We start from the raw sequence: 12021 nt of genomic DNA on the forward strand, positions 1-12021 counted from the left end.
GGTAACATGCAAAGAAGTGATGCACGCTTTACTGATCGTTATTTATATAGGGCAAAGCCGCGTTCTCAAGGCATACCAATCCCACGTAACACGTCGGAGGGTAGAAGCAGTTATTTGTCCACTACGCAATATGATCCCGGCAGCAGAGAGCTTTAGTTCGTCTGTAGACTTCCTATCGTTTGCGGGTACCTGGTTACCGAGCTGTTGACGGCTGCAGCAGTAGCAGCAACTGCGTACAACTGCGGAGCCCGTAGCGACATCTTGTGGCGTTTTGTCCAACTACAATAATTTTTTTCGATTTCTTTCCGTCGCGTATAGTTCTTGTCCGGAAAAAAAGCAATGAGAATACTGTGAGTTGCTTATTATCTCACTGCAAATGCTTTACACAGAATCAGTAAGCGGGTAAGTCGCTGCGATGTTATATTGTAGGTCTCTGGTAAGGATATGCATCATCAGGTGTCGCTACCAGCGTTGTCTGTCTCGTACACGCCTCCGGTAACCCGGCCAGAACTCGTGACGTACGTGGTATCCACTCGGTGACCTCATCGTCTTTTGCTTCTATTCCGATCCGGCACTTTCACGAACTTCAAAACTCAATTAAAATACCTTTTAGGCTGTATTTGTGGCTGATACTGCACAGATGGCACCTATATGCACCCATTAGTGTGATTCAACAGTCAAATTGTGTCCGAATTTTTGTGTCACCACTCCTTTAAATTCTTTAGAACTGTCATACGCATCTAGCTATGTAAAAATTCAACAGTACGTCATTAATCAGACTGTCATAAGTAATATTCACATGCATTTATAAATGCCTAGTCACTCCAACATGCTGTAGTTACAAGACAGGCAACATTATACTGAGCTTAGGCAATGAAACAGAGAAATTACCATTTGATCATCAGCTTGGCTGTCTGTCTGTCTCGAGGTTCTCCTCATACGCGAGAACATCTGCCACATTCGAGAAAGGCAGGACTGGGAGGCCATGAGGGTGCGGAGCTGCACTGTCGGCATTACTTAGCAGCTCGTTGAAATATTGCAAATGGGCTTGCTGGGTGTGCTTCATGCTATTTAACACTTGTAGTATCCTTTCCATGAAGGCTGAAAAAGAAGTGATGGCATCAGTGTTATGAAAGTTTTCAGTTCAGCACTATGTCTAAGATGAAAAACTACCGCAATGATTCGAATGGGTATGTAATGTTCAAAGTGCTTGCTTTTCGAGGTAGCTATAGGTCAACCTATAGCTTTAAAACTTTTCAGTGAATTATATGGCAACACATGGAAAAAAAAACGGTCATGACCATTGCTGAGAGTTACTCGTAGGAGCGCTAACAGCAAAGCATGAGTCTTCTTTGCAATAGGAATTGTTAGGGTTTTACGTTCCAAACCACGACATGATTATCGTAGCCAAAAATTTTGACTACCTGGAGTTCTTTAACATGCACTGAAATCTACGTACAGCCTTCTTTGCAGTTTTTGCGACACTGGCTTGGTGATAACAGTGTAAGTGAGGATCTACGATTTGATCGATGCTGCAGCAGCACCACGAGCACAATGTTTTATAAGTCACCGCTTGCACACTAGCAACCATCGTTGCTCAAATGATGAAGCATGCTCCCCCCCCCCCCCCCCCTAAAGAAGAACGAAGGGATAAACTGCGCCTCTGACTTATGGTTAGAATGACAGAAAGCTGAGCTAGTTTGTAGGTACTCATATTAAAGAGACAGGGCGTGAGAACACGGACACAAGAGAGAAGCCAAGATGTCAAGGCGTTTGTGGTGTCTTGAGTTCCCTCTTGTGTTCATATTTGCACGCCCTGTCTCTTCAACATGACTCATGGTAGTGTGCCACTGTGTCACAACGACAATGGGAAAGTATGTTATGCCAGCAGCAACATACAATTTTTTTTTCATTTGTGCTACGTGGCTGCGTAATAGGGGAGCGTAATGAATGCTCACACTAATACTATTACCATAAAACCACAGCAAGGTGAGGCACACTGTGCAGAAGCTATGCAGTTTGTGTTTCTATTTATGCTGATACATAGCATATATGAAGAAAATAGGACACTGCCCAGATACACGAGCTCGAGAGATGAAGGTGGAGCAATACAGCAGGCTGTTACACTGCCTGAACACAAATCGTATTACTGGTGACAGTCCTTGTAAGATGGGTTCTGCCATAATTTTTTCCATCATGAAGCCAGCAACCCAACTAAAAAACTAAGCTGATTTAGTGCTAAGAATATCACCTTCCGTTTCCAACACGTTACAATAAAGAACAATACTCGTGGAATTAATTTCACTCTTCTGGGCATGCATTATCACATATGTGAATAGTAAATCTACAGTACAAAGGAAACATTTGCCTCAAGTAAACATGAAGCAAGAAAACACATAAACAAGACTGCAATTTTTCCCTTAGTATTAATAGGACCCAAGGACACTGAACAGTAGGACTGTAACCATTAAAGAATAAAGAAGGTGAATGACATACCGAGCACTTGTGGGTCTGTTTGTGACCTTGTAGCCCCGGTCACATATGCGGGTCCTGGACTGTATGGTGGTGAATCTGAACATAATTGACACCACAAGTTAACATCTAGAGTTACACAGACAGGCAGACAGAGATAAAATAGATAAGAGACAGACAGGCAGGCTCAAAACACCTGAAGTGGGCAAAGAATTCTCAATTTAACGAGTAAATGTAAATAAACTACAGCAACATGCTATAAGACATCAGAATGACATACCAAGCATGCTCGGTTCCATGTGTGGCCATGCAGCCGCAGCAAGAGCCACAGGCATTTGGCCATAGCACAATGACTATACAACAAAACAAGGTAAAAACTGGAAACATTGCATGACATCAACATAATGATGTATACCGCATAAATGACATACCATGGAATTGCAGTTCCGTAAAAGAGTTGGCAGCTTCCAACATGTGCAAAGCACCTAAAACATAGAAACCATAGTTCGCACTCCACCTTGCCGCACAATGCAAAAGCAAAAGCAATTAAAACACCCAACCGCAGCAAGATAAAACATTGCTATGTGAAACTGCAGAAGACATACCAAGCATGCGTGGTTCCATGTTTGGCCTTGCAGCCGCAGCAAGAGCTGTGGATACTGGTATGTGCGATGAGCCTGAGCATAAAACAGACCACAGGCATTGGGCACATGGTAAACATGTCTGAGAGCAGACTGAAGCCCTTCACGCAAACCAAAATGACAATAATGTCCAGAATCCAGCAGTAGTGTGACATTTGCCACTCTTGGTGTGGACAAAAGCGCCCTGGCGCTACTCGGTAGCTCACACATGCAAGAATACGAGCGAAGAACCTTTAACAGATTTGACGGCATCGTCAGTCACACTTGACTCTAAGCTCCATTGTCACAGGTCTTCTCAACGATGCGATATCCAATTCTTTCAATATACTTGAGTTAGAATCCGTTGCAGTGTCCTGCTGTGTAAGGTATCTGTGGCACCCGTCGGGCACGTTATCGGGTTCCACGGGAACGCTGTGCATGTTGTCACCAGTATGGTGCTCCTAGTCGCAAGATTCCAGCATGCCGCCATAAATGCTGGCACTCGCAACTTGGCCGAGCGAACGGTTCAGAGGTGGTTCGGGAACTTCTGGCTGATTGGAGGTAAAAGCGACACGTGAAAGATTCTCCTCCGCGTTAGTACATTCGCCAGCAGCTACAAATATTGCGCGCACATCGGCCTACACGGCGTGACTGATCAGCAGTCGATCTCGACATGGAAGCCATGTTTAGGCGACTATAAGCGTACTAAACCACTTGGTAAACCACGTGGTAACCGGTAAACTCACTTGTGTCGTGCTGTTTAAGCGGTTGACGTCTAAAGTATAGCATCGCACTGCACATTCCAAAAGGCAGATGAACACAACAAACGTGGAATAATGATAAATGCAACGATAACTTACTCTCGTATTCGCTTTCCATGGCGCGTGCTTCCCGCCAAGCGTATGCAAGCTCTAAAGATAAAAAACAAGGCCAACACACGTGTATCTTCACGCTTGACAGATCAAAAAACAGTAGGAAAACAACACTTACCTTCGATTACAACCAGCTCCGCGAACCCAAATTTCAGAGTGCGCACGAATTGTAACTGTTGTAACCGCACGCAGCGCACGCAGAGAACACGCTTCAAATGCGGAACTATAGAAACAGACTGCAGCCACAGCCGCATTGTCGTAATGCTGTCGTACATATAATGAGCATAAAATAAAAGAAAAAGTTAAGAAACTACAGCGCACTTCAAATACGAATTACAAATATTTTGTTTTCATAATTTTTCGCCTGCCCACTTAAGGGCAGTGTACATGTAAAACGATACACTCAAAGAACTGAAACCGAAACTTATCGCCGCTTCTCGAACGGAGCACACGGGAAGGTTATAGTTTTACATGGGACGGTTTCAATCCCCATTAATGTTTAACTATATTGGAATTTTTCGTGTACCATCTGAGCAAAGTGCCTTAAAACAGTTTAGTGAGCAAGGTTGATCGCATGCATAAATGTGGTTCCGAATAAACGAGCAACACACCAGCCCATCACGCAATATATGTCATTGCTCAAGGCGAACGTGCTTTAATTAATTAAGGCCTGCACGAAAGAATAATTAGTATGCAAAACTTCAACAAACAATAGCGTTGTGTGTTCTCGCCTGTTTAATTAATACATGTTAATTATTTGTGAAGGGTTGCGCAAGTTCCATATATGTATTGGTGCGATTTTAAAGAATGATCGCTGGAAATGTACGTTATTAATTCATGAAGACAACATGCATATATGTGTGCTAATATGAGTAAGTAGATTAAAAACGCGTGGTTGATATGAGGCATGCAAGCATCCACCCATTCATGTCCTCTTCTGGGATGTTTAATGGGCATCCGTTCGCTGAAGTCTACGGGACACCCATATGACTTCCTTTTTTGGATGTGGGACTTAGGTACTTGTTTGGAGCATCCTTAGGACTTTTCGTGTTGTCTGGGAAGTGCGTTCGAAGCCCACAAGCACCAAGAGTAGGCAAATCCGTGTACTACCCATCATTCCCATGGTGGCTGAACGATCGCAGCGCCAGAGTTCCCTCTAGGTCATTTTAGGAAACTCTATGGTGCAATTCACCTATACTATTCGGTTCTGAATGGTTATCCCTGTACGTTATCTTCTCTGCGTTGACGCAACGCTCGCAACGTTTACTTACTTCTCTCGTTTTTCTTCGCTAGTGAGCGAGAAGGGCGCTGGCGCAACGTGTAGTATACGGGTGGTGCAATCCAGTAATGTAGTCTCTCTCTCTCTCTTTTTTTTTTGCCTTGCTTCGCGCTGTACGTCCATATAGTCTGCAAGGCGAAGGCCGACGTAGTACACGAACTGATCTGACGCAACTGTAACAGTCGCCGTGGGTATTGCGTCCTCACGATGGTGCAACACACGGTCGCAGTGCGCACGATTATTTTGAGTGCTGCAAGGCTTGCTGTCTGCAGTATTACATCACGTTTGACGTCAGGTTTTCCAGGTCACAAAACAGCTTTCTTCTGTCGACTAACTGCGATAAAAAAGGGGGCGGAAAGGGGGGGGGGTGTCACGTTTAGAAAGTGATAGCAAGGTTTAGCGCTGCACTGACAGAAATATTAGGCAACTGCGTGCGTCTGCCGGCGATTTAACTTTTGCGATGCGCAGCATACTGCGAAAGCGTTGCTGCCCTTCTATAGGTGCACAATGCCTGAATGCTCCCTGCAGTGGCCAGAGGGCGCCACGTAGCGCTCATTTATCGCTCAGGCGTCGCCGACATCGGACGCCAGGGGTACAGAGAAAATGAGGCGACACTAAAAAGGGCACGCACACGTCATGCTTGATCAGTTCTTTTTCGTGGCAGGAAGTGCATGCGCACTTGGAGAAGCTCAGATTACGGATACTTGTGTCGTGGATTCCTCGTGGTTGACTTCAGTCACGAAGAACTTCTAAGAGATGTTCGCGCTCGTGCGTTCACATAGTTTCAAACTCTGAAAAGCTTACAAAGTGATGAAATATTTCGTGATGTCATGGCGAATGCTTATTACAATTCTCCACTTTTGCTTCTTCCGCTCGCTGGGCTACGCGATTTGGCGCCTGTGACGCGTGTGGAAATATTCAGCGATATATGGGCCGATGTGACCGCTTGTGACAAATAAGCGCCTCTTTGTGTTCGTGTGTCTTTGCTAAGAGCGAAGTTCTCTCATCCTCCTCGTCTTTCCATTTCCAGTGCTAGGTAGCCAGCCATGGGCGCAAGCTGGCTGAATTCCCGCCTTTCGCTTATGTCTTCTATCTCTCTCCCTCCCTAAGAATACGCCGGGTATACATTTTAGAACGTAGGGCTGAAAGAAGAGCTTCTGGTTAGCTACCCTGCGTCTTCCCTACCCTCCGTCCCTCCCTCAAATAAACAAAATTCCTGCCTACGCCTCTGTCTGCAAGGATAAACCAGTTAACCCAGAAACAGGTTCTTCTAAATATGCATGCATCGCTGCACAGGTGTAATACATCGCGTAGAACGTCGTGTTATGAACTTAATTCTGCAGGGCTCTACAGTGGAAAAGTTCCAAGCTTCGATTGTGAGAAAGAACCGAGACTCTGTAATGTTTTTTTTTTCCTTTTGCAATATTATTGTTGCCTTCTATTTATTTATTTATTTATTTATTTATTTATTTATTTATTTATTTATTTATTTAAATCTGGTTTTGCGCACCCCCCTATGGGGGAATTGCCTCAGTTATGAACTTCAATTCCGAACCGGCAGTGTTTCTATTTGCTGCACAGCACAGACGATCGAGTTCCAAAAATCTTCAACGAGCTGTGCCCGACTGCGTTTTCGTGGAAATATTGAAATGAGGGTAGTGTACAGAGGAGATGCGCTTCGATACATGCTTACCGGCACCGATGGAGTGCGTATGGTGACTTGACTGGCACCAAGGAGGTTTGAAACCTCCTTGACTGGCACCCATCGTCAACCATTTTAACGGCGCAGCTGTTTAAGCCGGCCGTAAAGACTGGTGCGTACAGTGTGTACAAACAACTATCATCATCATGAACAGCTATATGTCACAGAAATTGGGCAAATCCCACTACTCACCGCTGGTCCACTAAATATGAAGAAGGCAACAGATGGGCGGCAAGCACCAATTTAGATTTCTAGACATATGCAACCAGTAATTGGTAAAAAGCTTTAATAAACCGTTGGGATTAACCCAGTAATAAACACCGTGGCCGCAGTTTCAGGATTCGCTGAAGCATCTGTACGGAGTACTTCAGCGGTACGCATACAGTGAGAGAATACTAGGGAACGGGAAAGGCAACGATGGTTACGAGAACACCCCGAAGCAATGGAAGCCCTACGCGAACGACGACGTGCCCGTAGATCTATGGGAGCTGCAAACGCTTGGTTTCAACGCGAGTTTCTGTCTCTGAACTTTGGACATCCGTGTCGTGTCTGTGACTCTGTGGTTTAACTCGAATCCCTCTGCACTGAGGAGCAACCTATAAACAACCTATCATCACCTAGGTAAAGCCTAGAAACTACCAAGTGGCAACCTAAAAACAACCTAGCATCACCTATAGCTGAAGCCTAGCAACAACCCAGAAGCAACCACATATAGTACTTCAGAATCGTCCATGCTTTGCTGTTTCAAGCCTTGCGCGACCTAATGCAAGCTTCGCCATTTTTTTTCTTTTTTTTTTTACATATTGCTTTAGCGAGATTAGAAATAGACGCTACGTTCTTCCACCCTAGTGGAGGCAATGCCCAGGGCACAAAGCACATTAAAGAGAGGTCCTTTCATTTTCTCATCCCCATTACGCCAGCTAACTCCAACATTAGTTCGGTTATCCGAGGTTATAGGCGTCCCAACTCCAATAAAGCGCAAGCGACAAAGCTGCAGCGGTTGGTTATGGTCCGGAAGGCGGTGAGCACCGCCTTCCGGACGAAGAAGCAATTCTTGCTCTGCGCTGAGCCGCTATTGTTAACCTCTGCGTGATCGGTCAACCGTGTAACGGATCAGGTTACAGGTTTACCGGAGTTCATCGGCGCGCGCTAATCTCCTATAAGGCCGCACTGAACGTTGCGGTGTCCGGCAGTGCGTGCGACCCCTCCACACTATAAGTACGCGTGTGTCGCGACCCACCGTTTGACGCAATGGCAATGCTGCCGGGCGACCTCCGATGCAGTGACACACATACACGGAGGGACGGAGGGGAGTGTCGGGCGACCAAGTGGCCCGTCTAGACGGCGGCGCGCCGTCGGTGACGCCGTCTCGCGTCCCGCCGGCGGTCATCGATCGCCGCAACAGCAGCAGTCGCTGTTTAGGCCTAGTCAGCACATGTTGCCGACACCCTACAACGCACGCGCCGCTAACTGGCTGCAGCGTCCAGCTGCGAAGCGCTGCCGCCGCAGGCGACGGTGTCGGCGCGTGCCGGATCCGACATCTCCTCCCGGGGCGCCTTTCGTACGGATAGCCTTGGCTCGTTTTCGTTCACACCGGGGATCAGGCGTGCGCGCACGCGAACGCCGGCTTATCGAGAAGCCGTGGCTTCCACAGGGGCTCGGTGGCACGCGACGTTTTGTACTGGGATATACGTACAGTGAACGCTTTAGTTCACTGCGAATGGGAGAATGCACACGACGGTATCAGATTCCACCATTGCGTCCTATTAACACCTTGTGATGGTCCTGAGCCAATCGAAGTGGCCTTAGTAGTGAGCCGGAAGCCCCGCCTTCCAATCGGAGTATAGTAGCGATTCGTACTATTCATTGCGTTAACTTGACAGCGTGCCTCGGAAGAGTATACCCCGGATGTGGAACACCAGATCCGAGGTATACTCTTCCGAGGCACGCTGTCAAATTAACGCAATGAATAGTACAAATCGCTACTGCCATTACCACTGCCTGCGCCCTGCTGAGATAGCTGGGTCATTCTTTTGGGCGTGTTATAGTCGAGCGAGCAAGTATGGCACGAAGTAGGACAGCACCCGAACTCGAAGGTGAAGTGTCGGATTCACGCGTTTTCATGTCTTCAAATCTGGTGACTCTATAGCAAGTGACACCGTTGGATGTACTGTCTCGTTGTTTCATTTCCATGTTGAGAACGCAAGCTGACGTCTGTGAGACGCGAGTAAATCACTCGCGAATGCAGAGAAGTGCTTTGCCTGTGAGACTTCTCGTTAACATGCAGGGGCGTGGCCAGAACGTTTTTCGGCGGTGGGGCCGGGAGTCGATAGAGAGAGGGTTTCTATACACATGCATGTGTCTGTGCGTGCATGAGTTGGATTCCCGGCCGCGGTGGCAGCATTTCGATGGGGGCGTGTCATGCAAGAACGCATGTGTATACTTAGATTTAGGCGCATGTCAAAGAACCCCTGCAGGTAGTCAAAATTAGTCCGGAGTCCTCCACTACGAATACCGTGCCCACGGTGTTAGAATAGACCGTGCCTCAAGAAATTTACCACTGAAGAACTGACAGAGTTTGTAATAGTTCTTGGTCATCTTGAAAACAGCGCAGAATATGGCAATGGTTCTTTCGATTCAAATATAGCAGTTGCACTCCCGTCATATCGAATCTGGTCGACACCGTGGGAGACGCCAGGGGCCTGGAACCAATTACAACCGAGAGGGTTGCAGCCAGGGTTCTTCATAACGATCAGTGGCAGTGTGTGCTGCGCTTCTTTTAACGTTACGTTAACCACTGCGGTGCCTACCGGCTCCTGACCAGGCGCACTGTTGGATATCACTCTGCATGAGGGTAGGCGGATCGTCAGGCCATGCACGCCGAAAGGTATCTTCGCTAATGATGAGCGTGTAGACGGCTCCTATGTCTACTTCGAATGGCACGCTTGTGGCTTGAATGAAGAAAGGAAATTTGGAAAGGTGTTGGATTTTGAGTGCCACGACATGTTTTTGGCCGTTTCGGGATGTTGCCACAATATTCAGGTCATGGAAGTGAGTTTTCCCGAGTGTTCTTGACGCGTCGAAAACTTAGGACTGATCAAAAGCGTGCAGCTTGAGGTATGAACCATGCATCTTCGCCGCAATGGCGGACGTGCTTTGTCCCCTCCGCTTCCACTTAATTGTCTGTGCCGTATTTCGCGCTGTTTTCGAGATGTTCAAGAGCGTGCCTCAAAGTAGGTGTTGATTTTGGCATGAGCAACTCAGATGTTCTTTTTATTATTGATTTGATATAAGGACATGTTGGCGCGAAAATAAGGCGCCGGCTACCCCTTATCCCTTGAAGAACACGTGCGCGCGTGCGAGGTACAGCTTCGGCGTGCCTTTCTTGGCCCGACTATCCTATATATCCTGCACGAAAGCCCAACACGCATGCGTCACTGGCTTCGACATCTCGGGGCAGCACAGTGACAACGACGACCCGAAGTTGGCGCCATCAATAATGCATCGCGTGCACAGAGCGGTCGCGAAATGTGATGTACGATACGCGTCACCCGATTCGGGACGCGTCATTGCACGGGTGATGGAAGAGGGTGCTGCTCTTCCGTGTACACATGGCGAAGCGAATTGATCGCCCATTGACGACGACGACGACCGTTGCCAGCGAAGGAGGCCTCGACCGCCGTCGTACCGAAGCGGTTTGCCCTTCAACTTGTGCAAGTGTAATGCGCGCTGTATACGTCCCCTATGCGTAATGCAGGATCTAGTCGTTCTAATGAGTGGCGGTGACGCGCATGCCGTCTGCGTGAATATCGTGCTCTTTATAGGAAGTAAAGTGGAGTTTCAGAGGTGTACTTCATGGTCAGCAAAAAAAAAAAAAAAATCCGGTCTGCATTTGGGGGAAAAAAATACTACAGTGATATGACACAGGAAATAACATACAAAAATATAATCGAGGTGAAATATAATAATAATGTTTGTTGGGATTTTACGTCCCAAAATTAAGGTAATGATTATGAGGTACGCAGTAGTGGAGGGCTCCGGAAATTTCGACCACCTGGAGTTGTTAAACGTGCGCCTAAATCTAAGCACACGGGCCTCTAGCATTTCGCCTCCATCGAAATGCAGCCGCCGCGGCTGGAATTCGATCTTGCGACCTTCGGGTCAGCCAGCAGTCGAGCTCCACCGCGTGGGTGAGACGAAATATACTCTAGATCATTAAACAACATTGAAAAATGTGTGTTGATTGGGCGGATCCTACCGTACTTGCCGGCATTGTATATCATCCACTGTAGATAATACTTGCTGTTGATTTATAATGTTGTCTGTCTACATTTATGTAAACGTAATAAAAATAACACATACGCGTTATGCTATGCCTCAAGCTGCCTCACTCCATCAAGCGCTTCGCACATTGCGATAATAGTTCCCGCTTAATGAAATCCGTTGCAAATTTTGTTCGTCTAGAATCTTCATCGAATTTTCTGGAGATTTTGCAACGTGTTCTCGACGGGATCGCCAAAGTTAGGCCGCTGCGCACGCGACAAAGTGCTTGCGCGCAAGTGCCGTTCACGATATGGATCAAGCTGCGCCGTCGTAATCGCCACTGTAATCTTAGTCGCCACATCTTTCACGTCCGCTGCAGAACCAACGTCTTTTCCCCAATTATGACCGTCTTGCCGCTGCAGCTATTTCCATCCCATATGCCTTGTAAACTTACTAATCATCGCACCTACTAATTCTACGCCGTCCCGAACGACAGCCTTTTCATTTCTTTGGCCTTCCTTCTGTACCTCGAGTAGACCAGCTGGTCATCTGCACCGCGCATTACGATTACCGGCCGTACTATTTCGGTATACACGGTCGTAACATGTAACTTTGCATGGGGAAAACCTTGGAAGACGTAATACAAAAATTAAGCCAGTTCTACGCCGTGATAACCGCCGGAACGCGAAGCTTATAAGCGCGCGTGCACGTGTATGCGATTGGCCAGCGAGATCATGTACAGCACCATCGTCATCATTTCGTTTAATTTACGTATTTATTCAATTCCCCTTCTGGTCACGTGACCTGCGTGAT

At 47.1% G+C, this 12021-nt stretch overlaps 1 protein-coding gene and 2 long non-coding RNA genes across 4 annotated transcripts in view; 1 reads left to right on the forward strand and 2 right to left on the reverse strand.

The window, feature by feature from the left end:
• Window positions 1-12021, forward strand: part of LOC119394345 (coronin-2B) — a 207698-nt gene that overhangs the window by 104766 nt on the left and 90911 nt on the right. The window lies entirely within an intron of this gene.
• LOC119394346 (uncharacterized) lies at window positions 961-3123 on the reverse strand. The gene is made up of 3 exons (XR_005184111.2): window positions 3078-3123; window positions 2497-2957; window positions 961-1101 (listed from the first exon to the last, which is right to left on the reverse strand). It is a non-coding gene; the product is annotated as an uncharacterized LOC119394346 (long non-coding RNA).
• On the reverse strand, window positions 3127-4191 carry LOC125758463 (uncharacterized). The gene is made up of 3 exons (XR_007416100.1): window positions 4083-4191; window positions 3953-4003; window positions 3127-3149 (listed from the first exon to the last, which is right to left on the reverse strand). It is a non-coding gene; the product is annotated as an uncharacterized LOC125758463 (long non-coding RNA).

Source organism: Rhipicephalus sanguineus, chromosome 5 (genome assembly GCF_013339695.2).
Source record: "Rhipicephalus sanguineus isolate Rsan-2018 chromosome 5, BIME_Rsan_1.4, whole genome shotgun sequence".
Classification (NCBI taxonomy): Eukaryota; Metazoa; Arthropoda; class Arachnida; order Ixodida; family Ixodidae; genus Rhipicephalus; species Rhipicephalus sanguineus.